The following is a 22,235-nucleotide window of genomic DNA, read 5'->3' on the forward strand; positions in this document are numbered from 1 at the left end:
AGAGTGATAGTATAACCATTGGAATTCTACTGTACTCGTTTTAGGTACTACAAACTTATACATTTAGTGAGTTATTTCATCTTGTAGGGCTAGGTGCAAGGTCAACCCTATTTGCAGAGGTGGGGTATCTAAAACCTGAAGGAGAGTATCTGTTTGATACGACTCAACTCAACCTGTTCGTGCTTGTCGTTGTGCGTGTTGCTCGGAATTATTTTTTCTGGTTTGTGTCCTTCTGCGGTTGTTATGCTACTACAGGTACTTATCTATTACCGTATCACAAATTAGTCTTACAAATTCTGCCTTGTATAACAACTTTTTATTTTCTATTTTTGGATATTATGTTTGTATTTAAGTATATTCTACAGTATGTATTTTGAAACAAGGTAGGAAGGCTTTCTATATGTAGTTTCCTCCTGCATTTCAATCTCCACATGTCACACACAAGCCCTCATGAGGGCATCTTAAAAGACGATCGATGCCCTAATATCTAAGGTCCATGTTGAACTTACACCGATCGAACACACCAAGAACAAACACAACCCTTTACAATCTAGCAGCTCTAGCTTCGGTGAGCTAACTTCCCTCTTGTCTAACTGGGGAATCCAAACTCTTATATTACCATTTTCATCAAACACCTCGTAGCTTTAGCTTTGACATAAGCTAACTTCCCTCTTGTCTACCACTTGGGATTCAAACTCTTATTACCATTTCATCACACAAACTCGAGAACTAAAAATAACTCTACTCTTATTACCATTTCATCAAACACCTCGAGAACCAAAAACACAACTCTTTTAACTATAGAATTTTAGGGTCTTAAAAGAAAAAGACCCTTCAAAAATTGGTGTATGCCATTTGAAGGTGGCAAGCACATGGTATTCTTTAGTAAAAGGCGAAAGAATAGTTCGCTCTGTGCTTACCACATGGCTGCGTGATTTAATTAGGCATAGACCACCTGATTATATAGAGCTCTCTCACCTTTTCATTCTCCGTTGACCAAATCGATGTGGGACTAAATGTCACAAAGTCCCACATCACCTTAATTATATAGAACTCTAGGAGCATGGAGCCAAGTATTTTCTTCTCAATAGGTTGGGCTAGGAGATCGCAATTTGGATCCTCTACTGCCGAGCTGCCCGGCAGGACCGTGCTATCTTGACACGGTGTTGAGTGCAATGTCCGCCTTACCCCTACCCAAACGCCTTACCCGAGTGGGGGTAAGACGGTAATTACGTGCAGCCCCATATCTGGGCAACATGGTCCTGCTGGGCAACTCGGCAGTAGAGGATCTAGATCTGTGAGGATCCTTCCATCCTTCCATCGTCACTGAATTTCAAATGCCTTAAAATGTGAGATGTAGTGATTGTCACTGGCTAGTCATAGCATTCTATATACATTTTCTAGAGTTTTGTAGTAGAATACACTATGTGAATTAATTTAATATAATTTTACTTTTTATGTTAGAATTTAAGCCTAGATGTCGTGGACGTGGTTCAAGCCTAACAAAAACTGGTTCATTCCCAATTGGACCCAAAATTGTTCCCTCCGACAACTAGCTAAATTGAAACTAAAATCAATAAAGCTATTTAATTAGAACTATTTAATAAATGTTTAATCAAAATCATTAATTAATTTGAGAAATTAAAATGCGTTGGGCTCCTCTGTAGCGCGGCAGGGGAGTGTAGCGCACATCCAATTGCCCACAGTGTTTGGGCACGTAGCCTAACATCCCGCCTGTGTGTTGGGCTGCAGGGCATTGGAAGGTGCGCTACAAATCTATAGAGGACCTAAATCCAATTAAAATCATTTAATAAATAGTTTGATTTTATTTTCTACATTTCAGAACATTGTACCAAATAAATCAGAATAAGCGGCTGAGCGGGAGAAGACATCAAAGATACAAGTCACATTTTGGAGGTTCTCCAATATAAGCAGAAGGAAAATTGCTTAGATCTACTAAATAACAAAAAGATTTACAAAGTAACATGTTTAAAAAGATTTACCAAATTCCCATTTTAGTAAAAAAAGCTAATGGAAGAACCTAAAATACCCCTAACATCTTTTTCGCTCTCATTCTTCTTCTTCTTCTTCTTCCGCGTACGAAGAAATACCTAGGCAACCACTGTCTCCCTCTCCCCCTCCTCTGCAACCCCCTACCTCACCCTCCTCCCTACAAACCTGTGCCCCACCATCGCCTATTGTAAGTTATACGCGTTTGATGAATAGAACTTTAGATTGCCTCTCAATACGCTAAGCCCTTGGGAGTCATTGGACCTTCTCTCTTGTGCTTTCTCTGTGCGTGAAAGTAGTAAGGGGGGAGATCCTAACTCTCATTTTACCTTTTCTCCTTTGATTTCTGACCCGCAGGAAAGAAGAAGGAAGATAAAAAGATTCTTAATGAGTTTCTCTTTCTCGAATGATTAATCCTAATGACAAAGAAACTAAAACTACAAGTTTTAGGATCTCACGATCCAAACTTATACATTTTCATTTTCATTTCAGTCAAACCAGGCAAGCTCAGACCTTTATCTCTGAGGAATTTATCTTTAAAGAATATGGCATCCCTAGATTCTATCACCACATTGGTTGATAGATCCAAAAATCGATCTGCAGCACTGTCTTCTGCACAACCTAGATACACACAAGTGTTTGTTCTAGGTCCCACCTTAGGTCTCCTAGGGTCTTGTATCCTAACATAAGTTATACAGCCCCAAACTTTAAGAGTATCATATCTACAGGGATGGTTATGTCATAGTTCATAAGGTGTTGAAGTCAGTTTTGAATGTGGTAGTCTATTTAGAATGTGATTTGCAGTCAACACTGCTTCTCCCCAATAGCAAGAGGGCATGTCAGCTGTCAATAACATAAAGTTTAACATCTCTTTAACGTCATGTTCTTTCTTTTAGCTATGCCATTTGATTGAGGTGAGTAAGGAGCAGTAGTCTTAAGAATTATGCCCGCAGAGGCACAGAATTTCTTGAAATCTGTCAATTTGTATTCTCCTCCCCTATCACTTCTAAATCTTTTAATTTTCAAGTTCAACTGATTTTCTATCTTATTCTTGAAAATTTTTAAATTTTCAAATGCTTCATCTTTCGATTTTAACAGGTATAAATGACAATATCTAGAAAAATCGTCTATAAATGTTATCAAATACTTCCGACCTCCTCTAGTTGTGAAGCTTTTAAAGTCACAAATGTCAGAATGTATAAGTTCAAGAAGTTAAGTGCTCCTAGAAACCGGTTTGAAAGATTTTTTAGTTATTTTGGTTTGAGCACATACTTCACATCTGTTAAATCTAATTGAAGTTTCTAATGGTAAATTATGAGTTTTAACTAGTTTGAGCATTTTCCTATAGTTTACATATCCTAACCTACAATATAGTATTATGGGATCAAGTGAATTATGGTTAACCTGATTTATTGTCTCATTAGCTAAACTCAACCTAAACATACCATTCAAATTATAAGCACATCCAAAATAAAAAGAGTTAATAGACAATGTTACTCTACCACTACTAAAAGTAATAGACATGTCAACATCAAGCAAAATTCCAATTGAAATTAAATTCTTTTCAAAACCAGAAAAATTTTTAACATTTTTCAAAATAAGTATTTTACCTGATGAAAGAACCAGGTTTGCTATCCCTTGTTGTATCACTTTCACGACGTCTCCATTTGCAACAGTAACAGTCTCTACTACTTGAACAACATCAGTGAGCAGGTTCTTGCTATTGCAAACATAACAAGTCGCTCCAGAGTCTAACCACCAATCTGAAGATGTACTGGCCAACCCCTTATCCTTGCCAACCATGGCAACAAAGTTAGTAGGCTCAGTCTTGTCCACCAACATGTGAACTTTCTTCTGTGGTGTGTCAGTGTTTCCTTTCTTAAGACTCCTACACTCAGATGCATAGTGACCCCACTTTCCATAGTTGCGGCACTTACCCTTCTTTTTAAAGTTAGTCATTTTGGCCTCCAACTATTGGGGTTCTTTCTTAGTTGGCTTAGACTGCCTAGGATTTTTCTTGAGTTGTGAAACGAAATTAGCAGATGCCTGTTGTTGTTTCACCATCTCCAAGTTACTCCTGACTCTGTTCTCATCTTCAATTCTAATGAACCGTTTGAGATCATCTAGCCCCACTTGTGTTTTCTTCCTATGCATCTCAGTTTTAAAGGAATGCCAGGTAGAGGGTAACTTAAAAATAATTACACCCACTAAGAATGTATCAACAATAGGGATATTTTCTTGGTTCAGTTTTGTTCTCAAGTTCTCAAAGTCTATTACTTGTGGAAGTATTTTTTTATCTTCTTGAAACTTGAAATCCATAAACTTGTCAACCAAGTGAGTCTTTGATAAGTCCTCCTTCTTTTTGAATTGGGCTTCTAGGTTTTTCCAAATCTCTTTTGCTGTCTCATATTTAGTATCGGTCTCTGCCAGCCTATCTAATAGGCAGTTCAATAGGTAGTCTTTGCAAAAGTCCTCATCACTTATCCATTGGGCTTCAGTTAGGTCCATGCAATCAGAAAATTTATTTACTACAGTGTAGAAAATATTGAGGTACTTTAGTCCAAACTGAGTCCTCCTTTTCCAAGAACTGAACTCAGAGCCACTAAAGCTTTTCAATTTGATCATCTCAATTGAAACAGCATGTTTCTCCATTGTTAAGTGATTTATTTATATGTCCAAGGGAAAAATTCAAATAAAATAAATATTCCAAGGAACAATCACACCTGAGATGGAGAACCTCGAATTCAAGTAGTGAAGGAAAAAATTGCAACGATGCAGCGGCGTTGACACTCGTGACGTACATGCTAGTGCTGGTTACTGGTACGGGTCGTTGGCTACTATTCGATGATGGCTGCCGATGCGGTCGTTGGAAGCTGATGATGGCTGCTGGTCACGGACAGGTGACTGAAGCCAAGAGAATGAAAAGAGAATTTGTACTGCTCACGGACAGGTGAATTGAAGCCAAAACAATGAAAAGAGAGTTCATACAGGATCTTCCTTTCTTTTTTCTTTTTTTTTCTTTTTTAAAATCCAACGAATCAAAAACCTTCACAAAGTTGCTTTTGACTTTCTCTAATCAAATAAGTGCTTTGAATAATGATTCTGCCAATATTAAAACACTTGTCCTTTTGATTTTTTTATTTAACAAACAATCAAATCAAAAGGAAAACCATGATTTTGTCTCTTTCACAGAATAGTGAAATCCAAAATCGATCAAACAAGGAGTGGACAGAACCGTGATTCCGTATAACGTAGGAGCTTTGATCGGTGCCGTTGAGGAAAAGGAAAACCGTAACCGTGAATCAGTTCCTTGAATCTAATAACCAAAAAACCGATCAAGTAAAACTCCAAAGCTGATCAGAAAACCAGAATTGTGACAAAGCCGAACGTGAATCCAAAATCCAAAGCCGATCGCAGAGAAACAAAAATTCTAATGCTTTAAGATTGTTAGGGTTTAGGGTTTAAGCACAAGGTTGCTTAAAGCATTACACCCTGAGTATCTAGTTTGGAATACCCAGACTACTGCCTCCAGCTAGTATATATAGGGAAACTAGGGTTTAGGTCAAATGGACTAATTACTAGATTGCCCCTCACAGCTTGGGCATTAATACAAGTAGGATTATATTAGAACATATGAAGGGATATTACATAAATACCCTTACAAAATCTTCGTATAGAGAAGAATTCTAGATTGGAAAAAATCAGTGACTTGAACGTCTTATACCAACAAAATGCTATTCCGTTCTAATTTAATGTATTATTTTCCGTACTTATTCTCTCTCACTCTTTCTATGTTAGGCAAGCTGGAACCAAATAAGAGAAATTTGGATTCATCCACCAAGTTTCCTGGGTCATAAAGTTTAACATCTGAATGCCTCTTTGAACAGGAGACGCTTTGCTTCAACTTCTCCTTCTTCCACCCACGCGTCTGTTTTTCCATGCCTCTTCCTCGCTCTTTGCATTTCTTCTCTTTCCTTTGCTTCTCTCATTTGAAGGTAGAGAGAGGGGGTGATTGACGGTGGTGGTGGTGTTGCCCGGAGGAGTTTCAGGGGAGGGGGAGGGAATGGTTGCCAAGGTGTTGCTTTGTTAGAGGAAGAAAAAGAAGGAGAAGGAGGAGACGACGAAGGTTGTTAGGGGTATTTTAGGTTGTTCTTTGAATTTTTTTCACTTATGGGAATTTGGTAAATCTTTTTAACATCATACCTTGTGATTGTAAAACATAATTTATACCCACTAGTTTTGTAAATCCTTTTGTTATCTAGTAGATCTAGACAATTCTCCCTTTAATATCCAACTCTGCTCATCTCAAGAGGCAGACACAGTGTTATAAATGGAAACACCCATACACTTTTATGTGACTACTGATGAGGCATAAAACACCCATACACTTTTATGTGACTACTGATGAGGCATAAAACACCCCACCTATCAGAGGCTGCCACATGGCCGACTCGACCTCAGTCCGAGAATCGAATTGGGCCGAGTAGGAAACCGGGTCGACCCCATCTACGATAAGTCCCCTGACAAAACCAGACTCACGCAAGCTATCCGGTGGCTGAGGCCGAGCTCATACAGGTCGGCCATAGACTCCTGGCCGAGCTTACGGCCGAGACCAACCTCACTTGCCGACCTCCCTTGCCCGACCTCCTAGGCCGACCTCCGAGGCCAAGCCCTCCTCCTCCGGCCGCCATAACGCCCCCCACCGGGATCTCCCGGCCACATCGCAGATCCCGAGAATCACGGGATAAGGATCAAGCCACGATCCAGCGCAACACGGAATCGTACTCTACATGGACTCTTACCTTAATAACAGTCCGACCCCGAAAATAGCTCTCCACTCCGCTCTATGCGAGAGAACCTTCCAAAAGAAGGACTCCTACCATACTAGGACTCTCCCAACCGCCTCATCTCATCCTCACTCTATAAATACCCAGGTATGGAGCACCATTCCGGATCTTGCTTTTACTACGCAGTTACGCTGTTGCATTGGATACCTGACTTGAGCATCGGAGAGTCCTAGGCCGGAGCCACACCGACTCTCTTGTGCTCATCGCTTGATTTTTGCAGGCTCATTCGTGGGCGAAGCAGGCATCGGGGGTTTTCACCCGCAACGCATTTGGCGCCTTCGTGGGAATGACATCGCAAGCATCGTCGCTTCTACCAACTTCAAGAGCCACAGTAATGGTGCACACGAGATCGAGGCAAGCATGGCTTGACTTCCCGCACGGATGAGCCACACCCCATTGGGCAGACGAGGCGATCACCCCCCCCGAAGCCTCTCGGCAGGGGATAAACAGAAGACCCCCTCGGGCAGGGGGTGCACAGCCCATCACGGGCACCATTCCCCCACTGGAGGGTGGGAACGGGGGAGGTGTACTAACCACGGCCGCGGCTGACCAGGTACAGGCTGAGCCAAGCTTGGACGGGATGGGCCTACCTACGCCGCCGCCCTTGCAGGAGAGTTTGGACCCCGAAGCCCCGGTAAATAATCGACAAGTTATGGACTTGCAGTTGCAGATGCTCCATACCAACGAGATGCTGCGCACCTTCATGAACCAGATGGCCCGAGGCGGGCTGATGGGCCAACCACGGGTTGCGCCCCCACCAGCCCCGGTCCACGTAGAGAGAAACTTACAGCAAAATGGTGGTCGGCATAGGGCCGAGCCTAGTTGAGCCGTGTCCTCACACCCGTCTCGTTAGAAGACTCCACCTCCGCGCCCTAGTAGAGGCGCCCGGCGGGATAAGCAAGAGCATCACCGAAGCCCGGGAACAAGGCAGGAAATCGAACCAGTCGGCTCGATAGCGAGGAGGTTGATATTTTTTGGACAGCTCAGAGAGGACGGACAGCCGAGGAGAGTCCGAGAACAAGGGAAAGAGCTGAATGAAAGGTGCGCTTTGAGACAAGGAGAAGGATCTCGTCGTACCCCCCGGCGTCAAAGCTCGCCTCCCCGAGAAGAACAACAGGGGAGCCCCCGTGGGTCCAACTTCTAGGAGGAAAGAAGAACAAGGAAGGATGGTGCGGACCGAGCTGACCAGAATTGCCGACCACAACGGGACCACCGACCCTACCGACCTCGGGCTGAAGAGCCGATTGGCCGAGCACCTAAAACCGAGCTGGAGAGGCGGCTACGAGACTTGGCAGAGCAAGTGGAGGGGTTGAAGAAACAAGCGACCCCGGACACCTATTCGTTGGTCGGGCGTCACCCATATCCTCCCTAGATCATGACCGCACCGCTGCCAATCGGGTTCAAACCTCCCCCGTTCGACCGATATGACGGGACGACCAACCCGACGGATCACATCAATTACTTTAATGCAATGATGACCATATACGGAGGAACCGAGATCGCCTCTTATCGAGCCTTCCCGCATCCCTCAAGGGCGCGGCGACCTCATGGTTCTCCTGGTTGCCGTCGAACTCTATAACAAGCTTCGCTCAACTCGCCGAGCCTTCGCCACCCACTTCCGCAGTAGTATGAAACACAAGAAGACAACGGTCAACCTCTCTCAAGATGAAGCAAAGGCCCGACGAGCCGATCCGAGCATTCGCCTCCCGCTTTAACAAGGAATCCTTAGACATCAAGGATTTGGACGAGGCCACGGCCCATACCGCCATGAGCAACGGGCTTGTCGACATGGACCTCATTAAGGACTTGGCCCGGAAGCCGACCAGAAACCTGGCCTAGCTCTTAGAGAGATGCAATGAATTTGTAAATATGGCAGAGGTCCTCCAGGCCCGGAAGGGAAACTAAGGCCGACTCAACAAGAAAAAGCTGACAACAGACGACCATAGGGAAGACAAACGGCCCAGGACAGATCATCGAGCGGACAGGTTGGATCGAGCTCGGAGCCCCAACTACACTCCACTGAATACCTCGCGCAAGGAGATTTTGATGCAAATACAGGACAGGGGGTACATCCGTCGACCCTGACCGATGCAAGCGGGGTCATTTCAGAATCCCAACAAATATTGTTAGTTCCACAAGGACACCGGTCATGATACCGAGGATTGTTATCAGCTGAAAAGAGAAATCGAAGAGCTAATAAAAGTGGGCCATTTGAAGCGATATGTCAAAGGAGGCCGAGAAGAGCATGGAGGTCGGCGGCCTGAAGAGTGGGATCAAAGAAGAGCCGAGCCGAGGCCCAAAAATAGGCGAGTCGAAAGAGATGAAGATAAAGTCCGAGCTGACAAGGGAGCTCCCATATACACTATCCTCGGAGGGCCCGGGCAAGAGACTACTCGAAAGGCTAAGGCAAATGCACGGTTCATCGGAGTTGCCGAGATGCCCACCAAGAAGCTCAAGCCGGCGACGATCTCCTTCACCGAGGTCGACCTCAAAGGTATAAGTTTACCTCATGATGATGCTTTAGTGGTGCAGGTAGAAATTGCGAAGAGACCCGTCCACCGTATTGGTCGACACCGGCGCATCCGTGACCTTATGTCACTAGAAGCGTACCGACAATTCAGCTTCGGCGACGAAGCACTCAAGCCGGAAGGCACCTCACTTCATGGGTTCTATGGAGCTGCCGCGACCATCAAGGGCTCAATCGCCTTGCTGGTCACGATTGGGCAAGCTCTATGCCAAGCGACGATCCAAGTTAAATTCATGGTAGTACGGTGAGTAGTGGCTTTCAACGCCATACTCGGCCGTCCTTCATTAACCGCTCTCCAGCCATCATCTCCCCGACACACTTAAAGATGAAGTTACCCACCGAGAACGGTGTCGGCGAGGTTCGAGGCGACCAGAAGAAGGCGCGGGAGTGCTATGCTACTTTTGTCAAGCAAAACAAAGGTAACGCCTCGAGGAATGGCAATGTGCGCCGAACGCTCCCCAAGGATCGTAGGGATGAGCTTATCGAAAGGAGGGGACGACTGTGGAAGACCCGACTCCATTTCATCTCGCGAGGATGACCCAATCAAGGTGGTCCAGCTCTGATCATCACTGAATGAAGATCAAAGGAATCAGCTCGCAGCTTTCTTAAGGGCAAACGCCGATGTCTTCGCCTGGTCGGCTGCCAACATGACGGGCATACCGAGGCATATAGCTAAACACCGGCTCCATGTTGATCCAGGTCAAAAACCAATTCGGCATAAGAGAAGGAACTACACACTTAATCGACAAACCGCGATCAAGGAAGAGGTGGAGAAGCTTCGCCGATCAGGGTTCATCCGAGAAGAAAAATTCCCGACCTGGTTGGCTAACGTCGTCATGGTCCCCAAACTAAACGGAAAGTGGAGAATGTGTGTCGACTGCACCAACCTTAACAAGGCTTGTCCAAAAGATGAGTACCGCTACCTCGAATAGACCTCCGATCGATGCCATGGCAGCCACAAGATGCCGAAGTTTCATGGACACGTATTCGCTACAACCAAATCATGATGCATGAGGAGGACGAGTCATACACGGCATTCCGAACTGACCAAGAAAATTTTTGCTACAAGGTCATGCCGTTTGATTGAAAATGCCGGAGCGACATACCCGGCTCGTGAACTATATATTCCGTGAGCAGATCGAAGAAACATGAAAGTCTATGTGGACGACATGTTGGTGAAAAGTTTGAAGGCCGAACACCACTTGGCCGACTGGAAGAAGCCTTTGGCGTATTGAGGAAGAACCAAATGAAGCTAAACCCCGCCAAGTGTGCATTCGGCGTGACTCGGGAAAGTTCCGGCTTTATGGTCTCTGTCGAGGCGTCGAAGCCAACCGGCAAAAACCGGGCCATCCAAGAGATGAGCCCTCCAAGGACGATCCGAGAGTATAGAGGCTAATGGACAAGTGGCGGAGTTGGCACGATTCATGTCGAGATAGGGTGACAAGTGCCTACCATTCTTTAAGGCCCTCAAGAATATCCGAACCCAAAGGACTTCATCCGGCCGGACGAATGTCGTGAAGCTTTCAAGAGTCAAGAAATATTTGGAGAACCCGCTTCTTCTCACCGACCCGAGCCAAAAGAGGAGCTTCAAGTTTACTTAGCTGCTACCCCTATAGCGGTCAGTGCGGTGTTGATTAGGGAAGAAAGTCGAACTCAAAGACCCATATACTACATCAGTCGCGTTCTTGTCGACACCGAGACAAGATACTCCGGTTCAAGAAAGTAGCATTCGCTCTTGTTACGGCCGCAAGGAAACTAAGGCCGCACTTTCAAGCTCATCCGATCGCGGTACGACCGACCAGCCACTCAAGAAGATACCGCACAAACTCGATGTTTCAGATCGCCGATCACCCGGGCGGTTGAGCCGAGTGAATACGATATAAGCTATCGCCCCTGACGACGATAAAAGGACAAGCCCTTACCGACTTCATCGCTGAATGCATAGGACCCGACCTTGAAGTCGGGAAGAAAAGACAGAGAAGAGGTCGGGCTACGGCCGACCCGACTGGACCATGAACGCCGATGGCTCAAGCAACTCAGAGGAAGCGGGCCGACCTGATCCTCGGTAGGCCCCGAAGGATTTTTGATCCAATATGCCCCGAGGTTCAAGTTTCCCGCCTCGAACAACGAGGCCGAATATGAAGCCCTCCTAGATGGACTTTGAGTCAGCAAAGCAATGGGCGAAGCGGTTGAAGGTGCGAGGAGACTCCCAACTCGTGGTCAACCAGGTCAATGGAGACTATGAGGTGAAAGACGAAAGGATGATAGCTTACCCGAGCCGAGCCCGAGATCTGATTTCCAAACTCGAGCACTTTGAGATGACTCGAATACCGAGAAAAGAGAATGCCACGGCTGACTCCTTATCCAAAGTTGGCCAAGGCCGACCTCCAATATCCGAGCCGATCAAGATACATAGAAATCTTGGAGAAGCCCTCCTTACAAGAAGAAAGCGTAAAGCACATTGAAGAGGACGGGCCGACCTGGTTGGACCCCATTGTCAACTACTTGGAGAATGACCGCTCCCGGAGAACCGAGACGAAGCAAGAAAGGTCAAGATCCGAGCTGCCAAGTACACCATGATCGATGGAGTGCTCTACAAAAAGAGCAATCTCGGCCCCTCTTCTTCAATGCCTTGGACCGAAGGGAGCCGAGTATGCCTTAGCCGAGGTGCATGAGGGAATATGCGGGAGTCACATGGGTGGCCGAGCCCTTGCATACAAGATGCTTCGGCAAGGATTCCATTGGCCGAGAATGCAAGAAGAGGCCATGAGGTATGTGAAGACGTGCGAGAAGTGTCAACTGTTTGCACCAATCCAAGCCGACCAAGCAACAAAGTCGACCTCAACGCCGAGCCCAATCCCTTTCGCTATGTGGGGAATGGATATTCTCGAGATTTCACCCGCATCGGGAAACAGAAGTACGTGGTAGTAGCGATCGATTACTTCACCAAGTGGGTCGAGGCCGAGCCCCTTGTAACCATCACCGAAAAGAACATGGAGAAATTCTTCCGAGATAAGGTCATCTACCGGTTCGGACTATCGAAAGTGCTCATCACAGATAATGGCACGCAATTCAATAACCCGGCCTTCTGAGAGTTCTACAAACACTTCTACATTGACTTTCGACCCGTCTCAGTAGCCCATCCGCAAGAAAATGGACAAGTAGAAGTGTCCAACCGAACATTACTCGCCGGCATTAAGAGAAGGTTAGATGAGGCCAAAAGAAGATGGGTGGAAGAACTCCCAAGTGTCCTATGGGCATATAGGACGACAAGAAGAACTCCAACCGGGAGAGTCCTTTTGCCTCGCTTATGGGACCGAAGCCTCGCCCGGTTGAAATTATGGCCTCATCGTACGAGTGCTCAACTTCGATGAGAAGACCTATGTAGATGGACTCGAGAGCCAACCTTGACTTCCTCGATGAAGTTCGAGAAAATGCCCTACTCCGAATACGGCATACCAACAGAGGACGGCAAAGTACTATGACTCAAGAGTAAAAGAGCGGCACTTCCGTCAAGGGGACCTTGTTCTCGTAAAGCTTAGCGCATCCCAAATGAGGCAAGAAGGAAAGTTAGCACCAAATTGGGAAGGCTCCGACATCATCTCCAAGCAAATTCGCCTTGGCACATATCGCTTGTAGACTCTGGGGAGCAAGAAGGTACCGAGACCTTGGAACTCAAAAAATTTGAAGAAGTTTTTTCAATAACTGAGCATGCTTGTATTCGGCTTCAGCCCCGACGTTTGATTCAATTAAATAAAGTCTTTCTCCACCACTGAACATATTTACAAGCTCCTAAAATCAAAGTCGTAAGACCGGTCCTCATAGACCTGGCCGACCTCGAAGACCGACCCTCATAGGTCGGCAACCAAATCGTAAGATCGGTCCTTATAGACCTGGCTAACCTCGAAGGCCAACCCTCATAGGTCGGCAACCAAGTCGTAAGACCGGTCCTCATAGACCTGGCCGACCTCAAAGATCGACCCTCATAGGTCGACAACCAGGTCGTAAGACCGGTCCTCATAGACCTGGTCGACCTCTAAGATCGACCCTCATAAGTCGGCAGCCAAGTCGTAAGACCGGTCCTCATAGACCTGGCCGACCTCTAAGACCGACCCTCATAGGTCGGCAGCCAAGTCGTAAGACCGGTCCTCATAGACCTGGCCGACCTCGCAGATCGACCCTCATAGGTCGACAACAAAGTCGTAAGACCGGTCCATATAGACCTGGCTAACCTCTCAAGAGCAAACTCCCCCTTTGGCCGAGCCTAACAAAGTTTGAAACTAAGCTAAGGCATTACGCTCGGCCAGGAAGGCTGCTCGGCCATGCGTCCGCTTATATGATAGTCTGTCCAATCGGACCGATGGGAACGGCAAATTAACCAACCAAAGCGAGGATCACATTGACCTCGGGCATGGCATGGCCGAGCCGCCGACCACGTGAAGCATGGGTAAAAAGAGACAAGTTCCTAAGATCGGCTAGCGGAACGACTCTGGCAGCTTCAGCCACAACCTCAAATGGAACAAAGACACAAGGAAGAGAAGGATAAGAGCGTTGAGCTAGAACACTTGGACAAATTTCGACAAAAATAGATTTTTTCATTCATTATACGCCGACTGCTCGGCACAATTACAAGATGGGCAGTTCGGCCATCAAAAAAAATAAAAAAATAAAAAAATTTTACATCTCAATCTCCTCGGCATTGAACTTGGAGGCGACCTCGGTGGTATCCGCGGCAGTAGGCTCCGGCAGGGGGGTCTTGGGGTCCAGCGTCAGGAGGGAAGACGTCGGCCTATGTAGGTTCCTCAAGGGGTAGAGCTTGGGTGACCTCGGCCCCCTCCTCATCTCCCAACTCCCCGGCAAAGGTAGTCGCCTCATCATCAAAATAGGAGAGATTGAGATCGGGGTAGACCGCCTTGATCTCGGCCAAGAGCTCAGCCCGGCTTGCCTCAAAACCTTCGGCGATGGAAGCTTCCCCGATCTCATGGCACACATCAGCGCATTCCTCCGATTGGAGATAGTCGCCGATCGCCTCCTCCCGAGCCATGGCCAGGTCTTCCTTGGCCTTCTCCTCGCCTCGGCAAGCCGAGCCCGCAGAGCCCTGACCTTCTTTCTCGCTCGATCACCTCGGCCCGAGAGCTCTTCACTTTGGCCTCGATGGTAGTGAGCTTCTCTTGGGTCTCGACGCCCGAACAGCATCCCGGGCATCCCGATAGGCCTTCTGCACCGAACGCCCAAGGAGTGGTTCTCGGTCAAGAGCCGCTCAAAACGAAGCATGGTCTCTACCTTGGCGTAGCCCCGCAAAAAGGGATGAGAACAAAAGTCAAGACAGATCGCATAGATCGATCTAATCACAAGAGCCGACCAGGAGACTCACCATGTTGAAATCCTCAAACAGCGTGGAGAGGAGCTCAGTGGTCGACAGCGCCTTAAGCTTCTCCCGTCAGCTGGTAGCCGACCTGCATCCAGCCATTCCTTGGCGTGTGCGGTCGACGTCAATACCGAGTCCCCTGGGAAGAGGCGCCATGTAGGCCTCACAGAACGTTGTCGGCCGAGGCCCTCCCCAAGACATATCGGGAGATGTTGGGGGTGAAGCCACCGGTGGAAGGCCACCACTCATCGATTGATCGAGAGCTTCGACGCTTGGTGTCTTTCGGGCTCATCTCGCCTTTTCGGCCTTTCCCTTTCTCTGAGACCCCGCTGGGCCCGTACTCTTCTCGGCCTCAAGGCCGACCACAGCGTCTAGCTGGCCCGGCATGATGGCCTTGCCCTTGGGGGCCTTGGAAGACTCGCCCGGACTTCTTCTCAACATTTTTCTTCCTTCCGTCTCAGAAGGGTCTGGCTCTTAGCCGAGCCGTATCCATAGGGGGATATGGCCGACCACCGCATGAGAAACCAAATGTCAAAAACAAATTAAAAAAGAAATGAAGACTAGATGAAGAGGTCAGCTTGGGAATGAAAAGGGCTCGGCTCGGCTCCTACCAGGTGTCATATGCCACCTTTGAAGAAACCCCTCATCCCGGCCGAAGGACATCAAAGGGCGGGCGCTGGGGGTTAGGTCAAGAGAGGTCAGCTCATTCTCGGTTAGGGGCAAGACCTATTGACGTAGTTCAAGTTCATCTCCTTCCACTCGGTTCGGAGAGGGCTGTTGGGAATGGAAGCGAAGAAAAATGAGGCTTCCAATACTTATTGAAGGTCGGCGTGCCGACCAAAAATTTGTGGCTACCCAGAGCCGCACTCTTCCCCGATCGGCGGCAGAAATAGTACCACCCTTTCTCGGGAGACTTCTTAAAGAAGAAGAACCGAGAGAAAAATGCCATGCTTGCACCTCGGCCTATCTCGCAGAATAAGGCGTAGAAGCCGTACACGGCCAGCCAAGAGTTCGACACCACCGACCAGAGACAGTGGAAGTGGTCCAAGATCCGGTCCACTGTGCCAAGGACTGGGAGCCCGAACGCGTACTTGAAAGGCATCTCGCACAAAGCCACCTCGTCGGGCCCGATGAAGCGAGGTGCCATCTCCCCGGAGTTAGGAGCTCGGAGCTGAATGTCCTTGGGGATGGCATAGGTCATCCTCAGATAGTCGAGGTCGGCCTCCATGATCGTGCTCGGAACGGTGCCGACACTACCTTCCTCGAGCTCAGGGGCATCATCGGACGAGCTGACCGAGCCAACCCCCACTTTAGATGAATCTCCCTCACTTGATTCCTCATCGGATGAGGACGACCTGCAGTTCTCGGCTTGGTCTCGTGGCGATTGGGTGGGCCACGTGGTCAAACTCCATGAGTAACGGAGGCTCGGCCACCTCGACCGACGAAGCCCCACTACATCGGGCTCATCCGAGGTCGAGCCCAATAAGTCTATGGTGGGAGAACGAGCAGGAGCTCGGCTCGGACTCGCGCCCTCTGCCGCCTCAAAGAATAGCTCGCCCATAGGACTACTACCAACTGACATACTGGGTGGAGAAGACTTACTAGTTGAAGAAGAGCTAAGGATGAGCTGAGCGCGAATGAAGCAAAGGCCGAGCTGATCACGAACCAGTAAACACCGAGCGCTACAGAGCTGAAGAATCCGAGCTTGCCGAGAAGTCAATAACTTAGAGCGTTGAAGAATGAATAGTTAGGAGTCGCTTATTTATAATCCTTAGGTTGTATCGATTCAACGGCCGAAAGCGAGCTCAAGATAATTCAACGGCCCGCATCAAAGGACGCTTCAATTCCCGAGCCTCGCCATAATGACGCTGCCGACGTGGGATCGACACCCAACCGTCAGACCTTGCAATGTCAAATCCGCGGCAAAAAATAAGCTTGGCTCAACCGCAAAAATCTTCCAGACAAGCCGACCTGAAAACTTCACTCATCAAGTGTCGAGCCGACCCCCGATGAGTGGGGGGCCTGTGATGAGGCATAAAACACCCCACCTATCGAGGTCGCCACATGGCCGACTTGACCTCAGTCCAAGAATCGAATTAGGCCGAGCAGAAACCGGCCGACTCCCATCTACGATAAGTCACCCGACGTAACTAGACTCGCGCAAGCTAGCCGGTGGCCGAGACCGAGCTCATACAGTCACCCATAGACTCCTCGGCCGAGCTTACGACCGAGACCAACCTCACTTGCCGACCTCCCTTGCCCGACCTCCTAGGCCGACCTCCTAGGCCGACCTCCAAGGCCGAGCCCTCCTCCTCTGAAGCAGCCATAACGCCCCACCGGGGATCTCCGGCCACGCAAGACATCCCGAGAATCACAGATAAGGATCAAGCCACGATCCCAGCCGCAACACGGAATCGCACTCTACATGGACTCTTACCTTAATAACAGTCCGACCCGAAAATAGCTCTCCACTCCGCTCTACGCGAGAGAACCTTCCGAAAGAAGGAATCCTACCATACTAGGACTCTCCCAACCGCCTCATCTCATCCTCACTCTATAAATACCTGTATGGAGCACCATTCCGGATCTTGCTTTTACTACGCAGTTACGCTGTTGCATTGGATACCTGACTTGAGCATCGGAGAATCCTAGGCCGGAGCCACACCGGCTCTCTTTTGCTCATCACTTGGTTTTTGCAGGCTCATCCGTGGGTGAACTAGGCATCGGGGGTTTTCACCCGTAACAACTACCATCTTCAAGGAACATATCAGAGAATGGAATAGAGTGTATTTAAAAGAAAGGGAAAAAGAAATCAGCAAATCCACATTAACATGTTCTACAACAGAATTTCCGAGAAAGAAGTACCAGAAGATAAAACGAAGTAGAATATGGACCTATCTGTAGTTGTAAAGAGAGAGAGAGAGAGAGAAAGGCTTCGATTTTACCCGAGAATAAGCTGGCTCCGGTGATCAAGGCTGGTTATACAAGCGGGATTCCGAATTCCACGAGAGAGAAGACAGTTTGTGGGCTGTGACGGACTTTTTGATGTTTCCACCAATCCCGTTTCCAATGCACTTGACTCAGTCGTGATCATGCAAACTCAAGGGGGCTGGTGGTGGGTAGTTGGCGGAGGAGGTAGCAGAGGTGATGGTGGCGGAGGGTGGGAGGGAGAGGGCGAGCCCCAGTCAAGGCGCTCGGGGACATGGATATTGTATGTTTTTCCAACCTTACGAAGAAGAGAGAAAAGGAGGGGAAGGGGAGGGGGTTTGATGGATGTGTCTTTTGAGATTGGAGGTGTCTTCGGGGGAGAGAGAGAGAGAGAGAGAGGTATTATTGTCTAGTTTCGAGAGTGGGATGAGATAAAGTAGAAGGGTATTTTTGTCAACTTTAAAAATGAGAGATGGGTACTATTGTCCACTTTCAAGAGTGAGGTGAGATAGGATAAAGGGTATTTTTGTCTTTTTAAAAAATTTGACAAAAAATATGGAGTACATATTTTTATAGGATACATCGATATAAACAAACTCGAGGTGGAATAGCTCTGGAGGAATCCCATGGAATTGAACCCAGATTTCCGTGGGATAGAACTGAGCTTCGCCACCTCCAGTCCATGGTGCTAGAAGCAAGAGATTCCCGGATATAGACCATGGCCCCTCTAGGAAAACATTCTGAACATCTAGGGGGTGGCGGAAGTGGAACAAGAACTGATGGTCAGCCATGGGGGTAATCTCCACAGTTTGTTTCAAATTCCATGCTGCAACAAGCGATTCTGTCACTGCTTGCTTGCGATACTGCTTTCCAAATAGTACTTTACCTAGGAGGGTTAGGTTAAGGCTTTCTGGTAGGCATTCTTCTTGGTCTTCATCCAAGATAAAGGCATCTTCATCACTATCAGAGCAAGGGTCTGGGGGTTGGGGTAAAGGAGGATTAGATGGGTGAGGTAGGCTAAGCCTGCTAGTTAAAGCCATTAGAAAGGCTTCAAACATAGAAGAGAAAACGAGTTAGCAGGAGAGGAAGTTCACCAGAAGAGGTTAATGGAGAAGGAGAGGCTTGGGAGGTTTAGGGTTTCACGCACAAAGGCAGGGATTCAGATCTTCTACGGCCTGGCTATAGCAGCCATCTTCCGGCCCTGTGATATGTGTAAAGTTGATGATCCAACGGTAACTTTTAAAAACTTTGAGTTAAGACGGTTTAGGTATATGACAAACCCACCCGAACCGGTCTGTGTTTGCCAAGCCGGACCGGTCTACAACTTAAACAAAAGAAACGATCTGGAGCCATCGTCCCATTTTCAAAATCTGAATACCCTAACATTGTGTTTGGTTGCATAAATTTTTGGATGTTTGCATTGATTTAGATGTAACATCCATAGATCAGAGTATCTGTGGATGAATGAATCTGACAAAATAACTGTTTGGTTATCCTAATACTAAAACCTGAATCTACCAGAATAACTGTTTGGTTACCTTGATTCTGAAACTTGAATCTACCAGAATAACTGTTTGGTTACCTTGATTCTGAAACCTGAATCTACCCAAAATCTGATAAAATGCAATATGAAATAAAATTAATTATACTAATTATTTTATTAAATATACTCACAATTAGAATATAAGTATTTAACAAATTTAGTATTTTTAACTAGTGAATATCAATAACAAGAACTAAACCATTCTAAAATTACCTTAATTGGATATAAGACCTCAAACAAAAAGGCTGAGAGTTGTCATTCTAAAATTACCTTAACTGACTATGTTTTGAACGGTTGAACAAAAGGGTCTTAGTGGATTTGAACCACTATCCCTTGGAACATGATTATGTTCCAAGTGCTCTACCAACTTGAGCTAAAGACCCATCAAATAGAGTTTGGAACTTACAATTTGACCATGGTGAATCTCATTTACAGCTAATTAGTATTATAAATAATGTTGGGTGCTTACATGGGTTAATAAGGTTTAATTAAAGTATGAGATTGGGTTAGCTTTTGATTAAGTAGAGTTTAAGTGGGATGATATAAAGGGGTAAATTAAATTTGAAGGTGGCTCAGTGTATTCAGCAAAACAAAAATGAATTTAGGAACTTAGGAGAGAAGAAGAATGGTGTTGCTGCTGTGTTCCTATAGAACTAAATGAAAATCTGTGAATTGGAATGCTGAATCAGTGAAAATTGAAGAATAAATGGAGCTGGAGATGGTATGCTAGAGGGCGGAAGATCTCAATTGAAGAGAAGCAAAGGAGAATTGAAGAAGAAAAAGAAAGGTAAAAGAGTTTCTTATTTATTTAGATGGTTAGCTATTAAAGAGGAGAATAGGAAGTTGAATCACTTTCTTGTTTGATTGAAGGGACTACTCTATCAACTGGGTTCTTGAGGTGCTGCACCACTGTTATTTGAAAGGAACTACAATCTGGACTTGCTGAATCTTATGATTCCCAAGGGATTTCTGTGTTAGAGAAAGATACTACTAGATTCAGCAAGAACTTCAGAAGAAAAGAAGAGGAAAGGAAGAATAAGAGAAGCTGAATACCTAGGAGTTGCTGTGGAGCTGCTGTGTTCCTGTGAAATCAAATGAAAACCTATGATTTTGAATCAAGTCTCTCACTCAACCATACAGCAACAATGTACAAGGATGTATAAGGTTTTGGTTTCATAATGTGTGTAATAGAAACAGGGGTTGGTGTATAGTTTATACATCTCTGTTTATTTCTTCAATGAAAATTCTTTCTTTTTCTTCTCAATCTCATCCACCCACCCACATTTAACTTAGCCAAATCAAAGGGGGCACTCTTCAGCTGTCCAGCAACTATATGCCTATACCTTCCTACCCATCCTTAGCCTTCCTCTCTGTTACATACCTATACCCTACATAGGAATGCCCAGCACTGTAACATCCCTTCAAGCTTCAAGAAGTGCCAAGTCTATAAGTGCATCTAAACTTTACCAGGGTTCAGGTATTTTACATAAATTTTTAGTAGAGGAAAATGAAGATACTTTTATTTTATTCGTCAGGATTCAAGTGGCTTCATTTGGGGATCAATATTGGATTTCTTAGGATTAAGAGAATCCAACCCAACCTCTGGCTTTAAGCCTTTAATCAAGAGTCAAATACAATTTTAGACACAAATTGATACTTTAAATCCATGTTACGGTAGATATAGCAAGACACTAGGAAGAAGATGGTTGCAGCACATGCAATCTATATAAAACCAAGGATACTGGCAATAACATGTTGAGATTAAGAATAAATAAATTGAATAAAAAAAAAATTTATGAGAGTTCTCTAAGTTTTATCTCTGAGTTTCATCTAATGACCCCCAAGCATGAGCTACCAAAAACCACTACAATTAATGAGCATGTATAATTCTCAACATAAAATCCAACATCAACTACCGAAAAACATTACAATCACTAAAACCACAAAATACTCTAATAAAATTCAGAAAATCATTAAGAATAGATGAAATTTGTGAGATTTGTGAAATCTAGGGTTCAACCATGAGAGGAGAACGAAGGGGAAAATGGGTTTTTTGTACAGATTTCGAGCCAATAATGGCAACAAAACTCACAACCTTCTGCTCATCGTTGAACCCTAAAAATTTTGAGGACCAAGGAACAGGGTTAGGGAGAAGAGGGGCAAAGAGAGAGGGAGGACCAAGGTTTCGAAGCAATACCTGGAGAGTTCAGCAAGTCGATCAAGTAGCAGAGAGTTCAACAAGTCGATCGAGTAGCAGAGATTTGCCTGGGCTTTGAGTTGCAGATAACTTGAAAATATGCGCCAAGAGCTTGAGAAGGGTTTGCAGAGGAGTTGAGATGCAGGGTTTGAGCTCCAACGATGGTCTTCCATTGAAGAAGATCTTCCCAGAGAGAGCGAAAGAGAGAGATGGACACAAAGAGATAGGGAGAGTGAGAGCGAGAGAGAGGAAGGAAGTACCTGCTCAGGTCTTGCTTGCAGATCTTCAAACGATTGCTCTTCAGGTCTCGCTTGCAGAGATCTTCGAACGGTAGATTTTTAGGTTTCAAGAACAATCGATTTTTTCCTCGATAATTTCTGCATCTTCAGATACATGACCTTTTATACCCCGCCCCTTAAGTTGTGCATCTATTTGGATTTCACCTATTGAGGTGGAATCTCAAGATTCCAATTTTTACACTAAAACGATGCATCTCAAGATTTCGTGTATCTCCGGATGCAAATCCATTTTTCCAACCAAACAGGAAATTTAATTGAGATTCATACATCTGTGGATGTAACACCTACAGATTTACGCAACCAAACGCAGTGTAAGCTTTCTCTTCTTCCACCTCATTCAAACCCACCCCCATCATCTTCCTTCTCTTGCACTCTCTTACCTCCTCTGGTCTGGCGAATGTCGAAGTCGTGTACGTCTCTTCATCGTCTTCCACTTTGTGAAGAGACCCTGTTGGCGAATCTCGAAGGTCGGATTCAAAAACCCAGAAGAAACCCACCCCCATCGTCTTCCTCCTC

At 46.2% G+C, this 22,235-nt stretch overlaps 1 non-coding gene across 1 annotated transcript; it reads right to left on the minus strand.

Annotated features, from left to right (window-relative positions):
* Positions 1-811: 811 nt before the first annotated feature.
* Positions 812-929, minus strand: LOC122646930. Its single transcript, XR_006330732.1, has one exon. It is a non-coding gene; the product is annotated as a U5 spliceosomal RNA (small nuclear RNA).
* Positions 930-22,235: the final 21,306 nt, after the last annotated feature.

Source organism: Telopea speciosissima, chromosome 11 (genome assembly GCF_018873765.1).
Source record: "Telopea speciosissima isolate NSW1024214 ecotype Mountain lineage chromosome 11, Tspe_v1, whole genome shotgun sequence".
NCBI classification, from domain to species: Eukaryota; Viridiplantae; Streptophyta; class Magnoliopsida; order Proteales; family Proteaceae; genus Telopea; species Telopea speciosissima.